Below are 16965 nucleotides of genomic sequence, written 5' to 3'. Positions count from 1 at the left end.
CCCTGACGTGCTGAAGGGGTCAATGCTCCATACACAATCTTTAACTTCCTTTACTGTTGGAGGGTTGCATAGAGCTTCCTTGTTAATCTCAGGAGGTATCTGGTGCAGAATTGAGAAGTCCGGAACCGCCTATGTTTCTCCTTCAGAAGATAAGAGATCTTGGAAGAAGGACACTGCTGAGGCTTGAATCTCCCTGCCTCGGCAAGTTCTCGCTGCCCATATTTGATGATATGTATCCGAGATTTGACTCGTTTCTGCTTCACCCAGCCATGGAAGAACATCGTGTTCCGATCCCTTCTGTGATCCATTTGATTGCTGATTTTTGTTTCCAGGAGTCTTCCTCCATCCTCACTTGGAGGATATATTCCGCCGTTGCTCTGTTCATTTTCATTCGGTTGGCTGGGGAGGGCGTTGTATCAAACAGCTCTTGTGCTTTGACGGCATCCTCTTCGGCTTTTCGGAGGTTCACGAATAGATTACTAAAGACCTCCTTATTCCACCGTTTAAGAGCTTCGTTCGTTCTTGTCGGGATGTTGTTGTAGATTTGTAGCACCGGATAAGTAAGGGGCCGTGGTCGGAGGATACTCGGGGGAGGTGAGTGAATCTGGTGCTACTGTAGGCGCTGGTCCATCCTTCCCCGATGAGAATTCTATCCAGTCTCTCTCTGAGTGTTCCCCTGACCCATGTTTATTTCGGGCCGTCAAATCCAGGATCAAGCAGTTGGCAATCCCCAATGGCGAGCATCTCTCGATATCTGTTATGAAAGCCTCCTTGTCGCTCGGTTTCTAAGATTAAAGTGTTGAAATCCCCTCCGATCAGCCATGGGGAGCCATCCATATCTCCTGCGATCTCCCTCATTTTATTCCAAAGCGAGTATTGTCCCCGCCGTGTACATTTACCATATACCGCTGATATGTACATAGTCGTTGCCCACCTTTGAGATGTGACCCAGTAGTGCAGAAGTTGATCAGAACTGTCCAGAATATCAATCCCCACATCACTCTGGGATAGCAACCAAATCTGTCCATTAGTGTTGACACCCCTGAACTCTATGCCTAGTCTCTTTTTTAGTAGTTCAGGCTGTGGAGAAACCAGGGGTTCACTGATGGTTACAAAATTAAGTTTATACGTCCTAATCAAATGTTTTAGGGTGCTCAGAGTGCCAGAGTTTCCGAGCCCTCTAGCATTCCATATCATGAATGATATTGACATGGGGAAACATCATTGCGAGGACCCTGAGGCAGAACTCCTCAGTTTCTTCGGTTGGCGGAATTTGAAGTGAAATGCCACAAGTCGTCGAACCGGCCTAGGAGAATTAAGAAGATGGCGACAGGAGTAAAAGTGGGAGAAAAGAGTTGATTTTTAAAGATCCTTTTTCAAGGGCACAATGGTCAAATCAGAGAGAGATTGCCCTAGGGATCAGAGCCTTATGCCTCCTTATATAAAGGGATGGACGTTCAAAGAAGAGGCAGCTCCATTTTTAGCTCAACTCTCCCGGAAGTTCACTTCAAAAAGCTAGTCTATTCTCTGCGCACTTAGTTATGGGGTGAAGTCCTGGCTGCTTGGTGGTGTCTTATTCGTTTTTAGTTGTGTAACACCATCCTACGTGGGCAAAGAAACAATCTCTTTGATTTCGGTCGGATAATTTCTCGTTTGCAAGTTTTTTGTAGTTTTGAACTTCGTAGTTGTGAAGTTCAATGTTGAATCTTGTCGTTTTAAACTTGTTTCTGATGCTATGGATGTTTTCTGTTGATTTTCCTTGGATCTCGTGCTGTTGATGTTTGGTTTTTACTGTTTGGATGCGTTCAACAATTGATTGGTTGTTGGGAGTTGGAATCGGTTGTATTCGAGTTGTATTTGTGGATCTGAGTTTAAGGAGGATGGATCTGAGTGTAGTGATGTCAGGATCTGGTTGATTAGTGTTGGATTGGATTTTGAGTTGGTGGATCTGATATTCTTTGTTTTGAATTTGCATGATCATGGCTCGTTATTGTTCATTCTCAATTATGCTTCGTCGAGTAGATTAGATCTGGTAGTTTCATGCTTGAATTTCATGGTTATGTCTTGATCCGAAGTTTGTTCTGTTTTAGTTTTGTTTGATTCTCTGTTTCATTCTGTTCTTTTTGTTGATCTCGCGAACAAGTGTAAGAGCATCCGCAGCGGTGCTCGTTGGGACGGACGGCGTCCGTGCCGCTGACGTGGCGGTGTGCTGTCCGCCGCTGTGCTCTTGCCACTGGCTTGGCGCTGCTCGATGCATCGAGCACATCCGTACCGCTGAGCACGTGGCGCGACGTGATTGGACAACGGCAAAGCCATAGACATTTTTTATTTTCTTTTTTTAAAAAAAGATCGAATTTTATTTAAAAAATTCTTTTAAAATAAAAAAATATTTTCCCACTTCCCAATAAATTATATCCGTTTTCTCCCCACTTTTAATTTATTTTTCAATTTTTTCCTCAAAATTCACATTTTCATCTATAAATACCCCCACTTCCACACAAAAAAAATTCACACCACACTACACAATTCTCATCTAAATTCTCTCATCTTCTCTTATCAATTCTCAATCTTTCACTCTTACAAAAAAAATGTCCAGCTCCGGCGATCACCCCTCCGACTCCCGCGGTTGGAACCATGAATGGTTCGGCTCACAACCATTCCCTAGTCTGGAAATACAATTCTCGGTCCCTCCTCGAACCCAAGGTTCTCAATTTCCGGGTGGCTACCGGCCTAACCTGGTGGACGACCAAGATGCCCCCGATAGCGATACGGGTGGTCACCAAACCCAGATCGGGAGGGAGCTACGGCTCTCAAACTCATTCTACTCCTACTCCTACTCCTACTCCTCGTGGTGTCCGCACCCCGTACACTCCGGCGGAGATGGATCAGTTATTCAAAGCCTATTTGATTATCTTCGAAGATCCGGAGGTTGGCACGAACCAAAGCGGGATAGATTTTGGTGGCGCGTCTCTCGTCGGTACAGTGAAAACCACCAGACTGGAACCATCGAGCGCAATGAGAGTATGGTGCGCAATGTCATATTCAGAACCAACGAAGAAAGCCAAAAGTTCCATTGGTATTACCTCCAGGAAGAGCGGTAGGTGGGGAGCGGCAGAAGCGAGCTCGACATCATCAGTGCCGCCTTGCGACCTACCAATCCCTAAATTACGAACCATTCAAGTACCACAGCGCTTGGCAGGAGGTGCGTGCGCATCCGAAGTATAAGGGGCGCGTATCATCCTCCTCCAGCTCCTCCAGCAAACGATCGAGGTCGGTATCCCTATCCGACGCCAGCGAGGATGAGGTGGCTAGCCACCTTGCCGGAGCTAACTTGGGTAGCCCCGACGCCGGCCCGAGCAGTTCCCAACGTCGGCAGCAAGGAAGAAAGAAGGCGACGGCCAACCGCCGTCGCGCTGCGACTCCATCCGCTCCCGCTCCCTTTGTGCCACCTCAACCCCCCACCAATTCGTTGTGGACCCTTTTGGCTCAACTCAATTTGGCCGATAGGTCAAATATGACTCCCGGGCAACTTGATTCACATTTGGCAATGATACGGGGTCTCCAAAAAATATTGGGGATAGGGCCAAAGGACTAATCTTCCACGGGGGTATTTTTAAGCCTTTAATTATGTATTTTTTATTTTTTAGGATTTTAATTATGTATTTTTATTTTTTTAGGATTTTAATTATGTAATTTTTAATTTTTAAGATTTTAAGTTTGTAATTTTTATTTTTTAGTATTTAATTATGTAATTTTATATTTTAATATATTTTTAGTAATTGAAGTATTTAAATTATATAATGGAATGGTGGGTGTCCTTGCGGAAGAGCATGGATGTGGGTGTTGTGCTCTTGGGGAAGAGCAGGGAGTAAAAAAGTAATAAAAGTGGGTCCGGACCCATATCCATGCTCTTGCCAAAGAGCACATATGTGGATGCTCTAAGTAGTTAGTGTTAGGGACCATATTCGCAGCTTATTTTGTTTGTTCATACTTTTCATGGCTTTTCTGTTATTAGGTTGGTTAGGAAATTTGGTCCCCACTTGCTTTTGATTGTTGTCTAGCTATTTCGGGAAAGTATCAGCATGACCATCTTTACGCAGGTGTTTTTAGTTGTTTTATGCTTAGACCCAAGTGTTCACCTTATGTTCATTGTTCATGCATATGTCCGTACTATTTTCATCTGCTAGGCCTGTTAGATAGAACAGTCTTTTGATTCTGCCTAGTCCAGTAGTTTAAGCTTAACCCACTGAGTTGCGTGGTAGCAGCCTAAAACCCTTTCCAAAATGTCCCAAATGCATTTCGTTGCACGTTCTTCCTCGTGGGATTGATTTTTACTTCCCTATACTAGCTAATAGTATTGTGGGTTAAAGTTTTGATAGAAGTTCTGATAGTGCACCCAACGACACCCGAATAGGTTTTGGATCTGCTAGACCCGTTGGTTTGGTAAATTTGACAGGCCTGTTTGCTTGCTGCTTGTTTAAATCTCAGTGTGCGCACATAGAAAGATCTAGCTCATCACATAACTAAACAACCTCATTCATTCATTTTTATCTTGAATTTTATATTATCTACTCCCTCCGTCCCTGAAAATTTGTCACTTATTTTTTATTTCGTCTGACCCTAAAAATTTGTCACCTTTCACTTTTACCATTTTTAATAGTGGACCCTACATTCCACTAACTCATTCACACTCACATTTTATTATAAAACTAATATATAAAAGTAGGACTCACATGCCACCAACTTTTTCAATTCACTTTCTATTACATTTATTAAAACTCGTGTCGAGTCAAATGGTGAGGGACGGAAGGAGTTATAAAGAACATTATTAAATTTTTATCTTGATCCCTGTTTTTATATTTTTCTCAACTCCTATCACTAATAAACTACTATCTTATCAAATTTTGTCGTGCCTGTCAAATGACACTTAAGTATAGTATATATAAGATATAGGCTTGAGCATGAAATGAGTACAAATTTTGGTATCAGAGGAGATGAGATTCTGCATATTTTGTGTGAGATGGAACTATTAGATTTCTCTTTACAAGATACTCTATGCATCATTTTATTTATGACTAACATTTGTTTTTTTTAATCTATATTGCAAAAAAAATATTTCTATTACTATAAAATCGAGAGTACTAAAAATATAATCCCTCCGTCCCGCTTAAGATGACACGTTTTCCTTTTTAGGTTGTCCCAACTAAGTTGGCATATTTCCTTTTTTGGAAACTCTCTCTCTCCAATTAATACACCCAACCATTGGCGCCGCACCGGTGTTGTATGCTTGTGTCTTTTAGTGAATGATTGATTCTGAGGAAATTGTTTATTTTCTTTTGCAGAGCATGCTGGTTCAAAAACAGCAGGCAAATCCGAATCCACGCACAGAAGTTTTTCTCCAAGGTTAACTGTTCTCATAAGTATCATTATCTGCCATTATGTCCATAAGCTCCTTTTTAAGTAAGACATCTAGTTCTTGTGAGGTTAGGCATCCAAACTGCATTGATTTTAACTTAATTTGGGGGTTGGTTTTTTCCGTGCTGAAGTGTGGATAGTTGTGGTGTTTTAGGTTTCTCGAGATAGTAATAATGGAGAAGGAAGCAATGCAAAGCTTATTCAAATCCTCCTCCAAGGCTTAAGAGAAAGCCGGTGCACCCTTATCCGAGGAAGCCAGGTTCAGTGGTTAAAACTAGGGCATCAATATCTGAGAAGTTTATGAGATCGGTACTCAAGACGTGTCGGAACAAGATACACAGTCTCCTACTTATCTGAGAATCATTCGGACACATCTGCCAAAGCTGATTTGTGCACTCCAGAAGGTAGCTCGTCACCAGTCACATCTGCTCTTGCTCTTGATGCTGGTGCTTCTTGTGATTTTGATGTCCCTAAAATATCCAAACCAATTCACGAAGATGGAAAGTGTAATCCCGATGAAGAAGTTTCTCTAGTACTTGCACTGTAACGCCCCACTTTTCGAGCCCTAATTTCCGAACCCTAAAACGATTACATTTATTTCATAATGTCGTGAATTAAATGACAAATGGTTATGTGATTATCCTTGGTGACCTAATTTTGGTTGTGATTGTGATTTTGGGTTGACCAAGTCAACTTCGTTGAATTTATGACATGACTTTTTGAATAATTGATACGGGGTTGAATTTATCACTACACGCCTCCTCTCTCCCTCCCTCACGCCATTTTCTCTCCCTCACCCTCCCAATTATTCTTCTATATTTCTCCATAAATTCTTCATCCTTCAAGAAGAATTTAAGTTGAAGCCTCAAGAATTGTTGAAGAATCAAGATTATACGTTGTTCTACCGATCGTTTCAATCAAGAGAGGTATAATTGAACTTCTTTTCCTCATCCTCTCCATTGAAACCTCGATTTTGATTCCATCATGCATATAATAAGTGTATAGATCATACATCTAATATTTAATCGGGTGGGATTGATGGTTGCATGAAAAAAGGGATATGTATATGCATTTAGGTTGTCTAAGAATGAACTTGTGGATGATTTGTGGTGAATGCTATGTGAATATATGAGAACATGATGGTGAGATCTTTTTGAAGCGTGATTATGTGTTGGAAGTATAAATATATACGTTGGAATAAATATTTGATAAACCCTAATTCGAAATTTGGAAGCATGACAACTGTGGTGTTCGGACAGTAGATTCCGACGTGTGTTTTACTGACCAAACTATCTTTTTTTAGTGCGAACTTTTAATTGCATAAACTTCAAGGTGTCTTCTGTGTTGTGTGTGAAAATCAGCCTTTTTGGTCAAAAGATTAAATTTTAATGAATTTTTGAAGTCGATTGCGCAGTTCTGTCAGAATTTGTATTCTCGACTAGTGAGTTTCTTTTTTGATTTGACCGACCTAAACATGTGATTTTGATGTGAAATTTTAACTGGATGAACTTTGATGTGTATACTGGGTTGTGGAAAAATTTCAGCCCAAACGGAGGTCGGATGGATTTTTAATGAGTTTTACAAAACGACTGCGCTTTTCTGCCAGATTTAAGTCATGCAAAGATAATCTATGTTGTTAAGCTTTGAATGATATACATGATGCATATGTGTTAAGAAACCCATTCTATGATGTAGTGATGTGTTGTACGTTGATGTATGCTATGGTGTGTTTCCTTATGTTGATAAAACGAATTGATGGGAAAAGGGAAACGTTGGGGACATGAATGATTTCGAGTCGATAATTGACACTGATTTATGATACACATAAATTTTAAAGGTGATAACTCGCGCTCTCAGCGTGATAGCAAGGGGAAGAAAGTACTTGAAATCTAAGCCGTCGAGGTGGGCTTTTTTTTAAATAAGGACCATGTCCTAAATATCTTATCGATGGGAATGCAACTATATTTATCATGCGGTATTTTGATTTTAACGTGCCTATCTGATGTGGCTTTTGCCACTATTATTTAAATCGAATTCGGGTCCTCGTAGGGCCGCAAACCCTACTTGGATTAGTGTACACCTATGGTAGACTGTGTGCTAGCGTACGGGCTGGCCGGTCTAGTGACTTGGTTTGTGGCCACATTCCAAGTCATGTATTGGCAGATATGGTTAACGTCTATGGGAAAATGACTGGTCAGTCGACTTTTGTAATGGAAATGATTTTTAGTACCTCGGGCCTTTCTAAGCTAAACCCCGATGGTTACATATGTGTAGCATGATAAATAATACTTTTATTGAAAATATTTTCGGCATGAGCTCACTGAGTATTTTTATAGTACTCAGTCCTGCATGTGTTTTCCCTATGTGCAGGTTGAGCGGCGACGAGAGTATGGTGGTGTTGAGCAAGTTAATTGAAGAATGAATTGTTTATCTTTGATCTGTGAGTGTCGTCGTGTCTTCATACATAACTTCACTCTTCTCTTGGATGCTTTCGCTGAAACCTGTTTTACTTGTTGTTTAATCTTGACACTATTTTGAGTTCCGTTTTACAATCTAAAGACATGATACGTTTTGGAATACGTTGAACCCGTATTATTTTGAATACCAATGATAATAATTGTTTTCTCCTTTTGGTCTATCTGTCAAAGCGTCACCCTTTTCTCTTGATTTATTGTTCATTTATTTCCTTAGTCAAACCCCTTTTTATAAAACCCTAGCCCTTTTCTTTTATTGCATTTAAGTCCTGTTAAGTCGCGATCGCCGCATTTATTATACCCTAGAAGGGCGGTCGTGACAGTTTGGTATCAGAGCCTCAGTTCTTTCCGCTCTGGACCCAAGAGTCTTGTTGAGTCAAAGTCTTTTCATGTGTAAATTGATAAATTGATAATCGTCGAAGGCTCAACACCATGACTCGTCTCCTCCCAACCACGAAGAAAGAGGTAAAAATATTTTTGTGAGTTTTGGATTGAAATACAGAAGTTTAGAATTTTCAATGGGAATCGAAGCTAATATGACATTTTGGAAATTTTGCTTGGAATATGAAATAATGAAAATACATGGATATGAAATTGCTTAATACGACTATGCCAAAAATGATGAATACTATCGTGCACACCCCGATAAGGAAAATCGGCGAATATGTGATTGGACTTCTATCAGTTTGGATAGGTGAAATTCTAAATGATTGAAAATTACATGAATTGTGAAACGTGAAGTATGAGTGTGATTACTTGATTATACTATGAAACAACACCTGTGAGAAATAAGTAAATACTATGGCTTTTGGAAAATGTTGTGGAAGTATGAACCGGGAGACACTATGAGATTATACAATTGCTTTTGTTTAACAGTGAGGCATGATGGCGTTCAATATGCTGGATATTGAAGTATGATTGTGAACTTGTATTGGTTGATGTTGAGATTTGCTATTACGTCCATGAAACTGCAAAATTTACTTGAAGAAAATACATGTTGCTTCTAGAACGACAAAATTTTATGCCTAGGTGGTTAAAATTTCATGACTATGAAACTGTGAAATGCAAAGCATGATACGCGTGTAGTTGCAAGTTGTGATTGTGATACAGATGAGCATGAACTGCATGATTTATGAAATGCGATTCCATGGATGATTGATTGACTGAGTGTTGCTATTCATATATATTAATGTACGATGTTTGTTATGCTATGGAACACCAAATGATTTATACGAATAAATGTGTTGATTGTGCAATATATGGATGACGTTTATGTGGTGAAAATTTATGACCGATGAAGTATGAGGTATTGTGGAGAACCACTATTAAAGTGAAATGTGGAACTTTTGAACTTCGTTGCGAACGTAGAAGCCATATTAAGCTTGAGTTAGGTAATGATCAAATATACGTTGAAGTACGAGACTTCAAGCTATACTTGAAATTATAGAGTGCCTACGAGGTAGGCCAGACTGAACGTGCTAGAACTTAGTTGTAAGTTGACAACTGCAATATCACTTTCCTGAGTGATAAAACCAACGAAAGTATATATTTCGAACTTTGGTGTATCCTCACCATGGCGAGATCATACCTAAGATCTAATAAAACTATGCAGTCTTGCATACCATGCCAAAGTGGCGATTCGACACAAGTACGACAACGTTTACGACACTTTAAAACCACGTGTGCAATGGCAATGCATTTCGAAAACTACATGGCATGGCAAGAAGACTTTGAAGATGCGACCATCAAAAATAGTTATTAATTTCGACGATACGATGAATCTCAACTTGGAATCCACGATTTCATAGAACGATGTTACCATGTTCAGGCTCGCGAAAATGTGCGAGGGAGTGCGACCCTCGTAGCTAGAATGAACGTTTTACTTTCAATAGTACTTACTTGGATTCTAAGTTCCTTTCGGGACATTTTGAATAAACGTGAGCCCTTGTGTATTTAAACACCTTGGTTGACTCTCAATTTGCAAGTAATGTCCATTATTTTATTTTTTTCCCCCTATATCGAGTCATGACTCACTTGTCTCGAAAGTTTGTGTTTGCCTTTGTAACGTTGGATAGCTTGATTGAGTAGTCTCCTTTGATTCATCATTCATAAGGACAATATTTTGACCTTATGAACTTCCCTCATTGAACTTCATTCCTAAAGTTATTTGCAGTTATGACCTTCAGTATGATCACACCTCCAGACATGTTTTCTTCAAAGAATGGAATATTATTCTTGGAACTACTGGTTCATCTCTTTATTTTGTAACCATGTATGTGGCAAGTTCTTTCTTGCAGAAGTGAAATTCTTTTTATCTAGGTTTCACTACATATATTGTTTCATACTCAATGATTTTTCTTTCTGCAACACCAAGTTAAGGCTATCATGTTCTCTTCTTCCTTACCGGGTTGATCATGTTAAATTTCTGAAAAGTTCCATTCACTTTGAGTTGTCTTTAACAAACCCTCTAACCCATTGATGTGATTTCATCTTTTCCAATAACCTAATGTTGTTGAACCATCATTTGTACTACTTCATGACATTTGTCCATGTTTCTAAATCCTGCCGTGGCTAATTATTTTAGGCATTGACATGTTTGAACGATATCCTTCATTGCTGTCCGGAATTTTGCAAATTGTGATCTAGCAGTCGGCTATGGAATTTGAGAATTTTTGCAGTTTCATCTTGTTTCCATGACCTATCTCATGTTCTTCCGAGCTCTCATCAGAAGTACATTCTCAAAGCTCTATGGGTTTTATTTGATACCTCTAAACCATTTAATTCTCAGAATGGACGGGTTGAGTCCAATGAAACTCAATCATTGCATTGTTGTTCTTGTTTCCTTGATTAATTTTGGAGCCTTCCCGACTAAAGCCATCCTTAGCAATGTTGCAACAATTTGAAATCTGTTCATATCCAAGTAAGACTGTTGGGTCAAATTCCGAATCCTTGATACTAGACGGTAGGGAAATGCAGTAGTCGACTCGGATATACACAAGGAATAAGTTTCTATAGTCAGACATGCTCAAAAATGACACACCACTCCCGGGAAAAAAGGAAGTGGGATGATTCTCGGACTCCATACGACGGAAAACGGTACCAGTCGAGTCAGCATCGATCTCAACACGGAGGAGGACAACATACTTATAGTCAGAGAGGAGACTACCGATCCAGGGCACCACAGTGCAACGTGTGCTCTAAGTATCACTTCGGAGAATGTCGGCATCAAAACGTTACCAATTGTTACAAATGCCGAGGGAATGGTCACTTCTCTAGGGAGTGTCCGAGCAAGAAGGGAGGATCGGGATCGAGGCAGAACGATCAAGGATCCCGTCAGCAATCAAGGGCACCGCAGAGTGAATCGAGGGAAAATCACGACCAGCTGTCACGACAACAACAACCCACACAAGACTTCCGTCTCTAGCTAGAACGTACGCGTTGGAACAAAAACAACCGAAGATGGAGCAAGGCGATCGAGAAAAAGGAAACCTGACAGGTATGGGCGAAATTTTCGACACTCCTGTCGTTGTGTTGTTTGATACGGGGCATCGCATTCATTCGTATCTGATTTGTGTGTGAATACATTGAGCTTGCCTATTAGCAAATCTGAACATAAGATGGTAGTGTCTTCACCAGTGGGTAGGACAATAGAAATCTCTCGAACATGCTCAAACGTAGAAATCGTTATGGGAAAACCTTAAGTTAGTCGCTCACGATCTGCAAGTTATGGCGATGGGAGATATCGACGTAATTTTAGGGATGGATTGGTTGACCGTGAATTTTGCAACGATTCGTTGCAAGGAGAGACAAATATCTCTGCAAGCCACGTGGAAGGAACCCACCATATATTATGGAATTTTGATGAACCGACGAACATCTATCATCTCCGCGCTCCAAGCTAGTACAATGGTGAGAAAAGAGCGTCCTGCTTATCTTGTCTATCTACAAGGAGAGGAGAAAGGAGAAAGGAAAGTGGAAGATGTCGCCGTCGTACGAGAATTTCCAGACGTTTTTCCCGAAGCTTTGTCTGGACCACCTCCAGATTGACAATTGGAGTTCACAATCGACCAGAGCCAGGGTCGGCGCCTGTGTCCAAGGTACCTTACCGAATGGCGCCTAAAGAGTTAGAGGAACTGAAGATACAACTTCAGGAGCTTATGGACCTGGGTTTCATAAGACCCAGTGTCTCACCGTGGGATGCTCCTGTGCTTTTTGTCAAGAAGAAGGATGGGTCGATGAGGATGTGTATGGACTATAGAGAGTTGAACAAAATGACCCTCAAAAACAAGTATCCACTGCCAAGGATAGATGACCCGTTTGACCAACTCTGAGGAGCCGGCGTGTTTTCAAAGATGGACTTAAGGTCCGGATATCACCAACTGAGAGTTCGAAGGGAGGACATACCGAAGACTGCATTTCGTACAAGACATGGTCACTATGAGTTCGTTATGATGTCGTTCGGTCTAACGAATGCACCTGCGGTATTCATGGATTTGATAAACCGAGTATTCCACCCATACTTGGATAAATTCGTCTTGGTCTTCATAGATGACGTACTTGTCTACTCGAATGAGAAAGAGCACGAGGAGCATCTGCGAATCACCTTGGAGACGTTGAGGACCGAGAAGCTATATGCCAAATTCAGCAAGTGTGAGTTTTGGCTGAAAGAAGTCAACTTTCTCGGTCACATTGTGTCTGCAGAAGGAATCTGAGTGGATCCCGCCAAGGTTGAGGCGGTACAACAATGGAAGGCACCTTCGACACCAAACGAGATTCGAAGTTTCCTGGGTTTGGTAGGATATTACCGAAGGTTCATAGAGGGATTCTCCAAGATAGCGAGACCAATGACCCAACAACTCAAGAAGGGGGTAAAAGTCAATTGGACCCCGGAGTGTGAAGCAAGTTTTCAGCTTTTGAAGGAGAAACTGACCACTGCACCAATCTTAGCTGTGCCAGAGCCAGGAATGAGCTATGTGGTCTACACTGACGCTTCGAAAGTGGGACTTGGATGTGTTTTGATGCAAAACAACAAAGTGATTGCCTACGCATCACGACAGTTGAAGCCACACGAGTAGAACTATGCAACCCACAACTTGGAGCTAGCAGCAGTTGTACACGCCCTAAAGATTTGGAGGCATCATCTCTACGGGGTACGATGTGAAATCTTTACGGACCATAAAAGCCTGAAATACTTTTTCTAGCAAAAGGATTTAAACATGCGATAACGAAGATGGCTCGAATTGGTGAAGGACTACGATTGTGGCATCAATTACCACCCCGGCAAGGAAAATGTAGTGGCAGATGCCTTGAGCCGGAAGGGCCATTCCCAAGTGGTCACTTTTCTCACCAAAGAAGAAAGCTTGATACGCGAGTTTAGCAAGATGCGTTTGGAGGTAATAGGGGCACCTGAAACAGTGGAAGGCCGAATTGCCACCTTGGTGGTTGCACCTAATCTAAGAACAAGAATTGCTGAAGCCCAACGAATGGATGCGAAATTGGAAGAAATTCAAGTCGAAGTAAGAACTGGCGAATCTGGGATTTTTCGTGAGGAATCCGACAATGCTCTCACCTTCGTAGGGAGACTTTGCATACCGAGTGACGAAGGACTCAAAAATGAAATCATGAGTGAAGCACATGAGACTCCTTACATCGCTCACCCAGGGAGTACGAAGATGTATCAAGACTTGAAGAAGTCCTTTTGGTGGAATGGTATGAAGAGGGATATAGCGGCATTTGTGGAGCGCTGCTTAGCTTGCCAACTGGTGAAGGCTCTACATCAACAACCGTATGGAAAGCTACAACCGCTAGAGATTCCCGAGTGGAAATGGAAACACATCGCCATAGATTTCGTGACGGGATTGCCAAGGACTCTTAAAGGGAACACCGCCATTTGGGTAATTATAGACCGACTCACCAAGTGTGCGCATTTCATACCGATTCCCGTAATGCATGGATCGAGCAAGCTAGCTCAGATCTACATAAAGGAAATAGTGCGACTGCATGGAGTCCCAGTGACATTCACATCCGACCGTGACCCGAAATTCACTTCAAGATTTTGGATGAGTCTGCATCGCGAGCTTGGAACTCGATTGATTTTTTTAGCACGGCGTTTCACCGGCAGACCGATGGACAATCCGAGGGGGGTGATCCAAACTCTCGAGGACATGTTGAGAGTCGTGGTGCTCGACCGCGGAGGAAGTTGGGAATCGGTGCTACCGCTGATCGAATTCGCTTACAACAACAGTTTCCAAGCATCGATAAACATGGCGTCGTACGAAGCCTTGTATGGAAGAAAGTGTAGATCGTCGCTCTATTGGGACGAAGTTGGCGAACGAAGAGTAATTGGACCTGATGCAGTTGAGAAAATGATTAAAATTGTTCGACAAATTCATGAAAAGATCAAAGAAGCTCAGACAAAAGTCGTACGCGGATGTCCGACGAACCGACTTGCAATTCCAAGCCGGCGACTAAGTTTTCCTCAAAGTATCCCCGTCGAGAGGGACAACGCGTTTTGGTGTTAAGGGAAAGTTGAAACCACGATTTATCGGGCCTTATGAAATTCTAGAAGGAGTAGGACCCGTTGCGGACCGACTGGCGCTACCGCCAAGTCTCGGAAATGTTCATAACGTCTTTCACGTATCACAGTTGCAGAAATACGTGTTCGACCCAAAGCATGTGATTCATTACGAAGAAGCTGCGTTGAATTCCGACCTGAGTTACGAGGAGAGACCCCAAATGATCCTGGACTGAAAGGTTCGGAATTTGAGAAAATAAATTGAATGCTAGCGTAAAAGTGTTATGGAGAAACCACGGGCACGAAGAGGCCACGTGGGGAGCTTGAGGACAAGATGATAGAATTTCACCCTGAACTCTTTCCTTGAGGATACCAAATTTCGGGACGAAATTTTTATTAAGGTTGGTAGGATGCAACGCCCCACTTTTCAAGCCCAAATTTCCGAACCCTAAAACGATTACATTTATTTCATAATGTTGTGAATTAAATGACGAATGGTTATGTGATTATCCTTGGTGACCTAATTTTGGTTGTGATTGTGATTTTGGGTTGACCGAGTCAACTTCGTTGAATTTATGACATGGCTTTTTGAATAATTGATACGGGGTGAAATATATTGTGATGAATTATTTCTAAGGGTGAGTGAGATTAGATAGGATCATCAATAATTAACCTACCCTTTTTATTTTGAAAATGTCAACCCTTATTAATTGTCGGAGAGGAACCCTATTTTTTCTTGGACTTAATTATTGCTTGGGATAATTATCCAAATTAAATTCAAAGTCCAGTTATACTTAATCTCTTCATGAGAAAAATCGATCCTTATGCTTGTTCCAAGGGAGATCTCGAAAATCTCCTAATTATGGGAGGAGGAAATTATTTCATTATATTATTTGATCCCTTAATTACTTCCTCCCAATAATAGATTCAAATATCCTAACAAATCTTGCCTTATCCTATTAAAGACTTGATATTTATTCCTTGTGGAAGAAACATAATACATGCCTACTTCCTATGTTTTGAAAGGATTATTATTATTATTTTTCTACTCCGTATTATTTGATCCTACTCCGTGAAATACCAAATTAAATCAGAGGCTAAGCAAATAGCCAAGATTTCGAAATATTCCTCCCCAAATTCACGCCTATTTCTCCACTCCCTCATATTCTCCCAAATCTTTATTTAATTGTGGGATATTTTATCCTTGAACTCTATAAATAAGGGGAAAACCCAAGATAATCTATGTTGTTAAGCTTTGAATGATATACATGATGCATATGTGTTAAGGAACCCATTCTATGATGTAGTGATGTGTTGTACGTTGATGTATGCTATGGTGTGTTTCCTTATGTTGATAAAACGAATTGATGGGAAAAGGGAAACGTCGGGGACATGCATGATTTTGAGTCGATAATTGAGACTGATTTATGATACACATAAATTTTAAAGGTGATAACTCGCGCTCTCAGCGTGATAGCAAGGGGAAGAAAGTACTTGAGATCTAAGCCGTCGAGGTGGGCTTTCTTTTAAATACGGACCATGTCCTAAATATCTTATCGATGGGAATGCAACTATATTTATCATGCGGTATTTTGATTTTAACGTGCCTATCTGATGTGGCTTTTGCCACTATTATTTAAATCGAATTCGGGTCCTCGTAGGGCCGCAAACTCTACGTGGATTAGTGTACACCTATGGTAGACTGTGTGCTAGCGAACGGGCTGGCCGGTCTAGTGACTTGGTTTGTGGCCACATTCCAAGTCATGTATTGGCAGATATGGTTAACGTCTATGGGAAAATGACTGATCAGTCGACTTTTGTAATGGAAATGATTTTTAGTACCTCGGGCCTTTCTAAAGCTAAACCCCGATGGTTACTTATGTGTAGCATGTTAAATAATACTTTTATTGAAAATATTTTCGGCATGAGCTCACTGAGTATTTTTATAGTACTCAGTCCTGCATGTGTTTTCCCTATGTGCAGGTTGAGCGGCGACGAGAGTATGGTGGTGTTGAGCAAGTTAATTGAAGAATGAATTGTTTATCTTTGATCTGTGAGTGTCGTTGTGTCTACATACATAACTTCACTCTTCTCTTGGATGCTTTCGCTGAAACCTGTTTTACTTGTTGTTTAATCTTGACACTATTTTGAGTTCCGTTTTACAATCTAAAGACATGATACGTTTTGGAATACGTTGAACCCGTATTATTTTGAATACCAATGATAATAATTGTTTTCTCCTTTTGGTCTATCTGTCAAAGCGTCACCCTTTTCTCTTGATTTAATGTTCATTTATTTCCTTAGTCAAACCCCTTTTTATAAAACCCTAGCCCTTTTCTTTTATTGCATTTAAGTCCTGTTAAGTCGCGATCGCCGCATTTATTATACCCTAGAAGGGCGGTCGTGACATGCACGATTCTCAAATTAGTTGGCCAGCATTAATTGCTTTACATATTATCCAACTCATAACTAATGCAGGATATAATCCGTTGATAAATATCTTAAATTGATAACTGACAACTATGTGAACAACCTACGTTATGGATGTTAACACGAAAGACA

This window comes from Salvia splendens, chromosome 16, assembly GCF_004379255.2.
Source record: "Salvia splendens isolate huo1 chromosome 16, SspV2, whole genome shotgun sequence".
Lineage (NCBI taxonomy): Eukaryota > Viridiplantae > Streptophyta > Magnoliopsida > Lamiales > Lamiaceae > Salvia > Salvia splendens.
The sequence above is the reverse complement of the archived record's forward strand: the minus strand, read 5'-3'. Positions refer to the sequence as shown.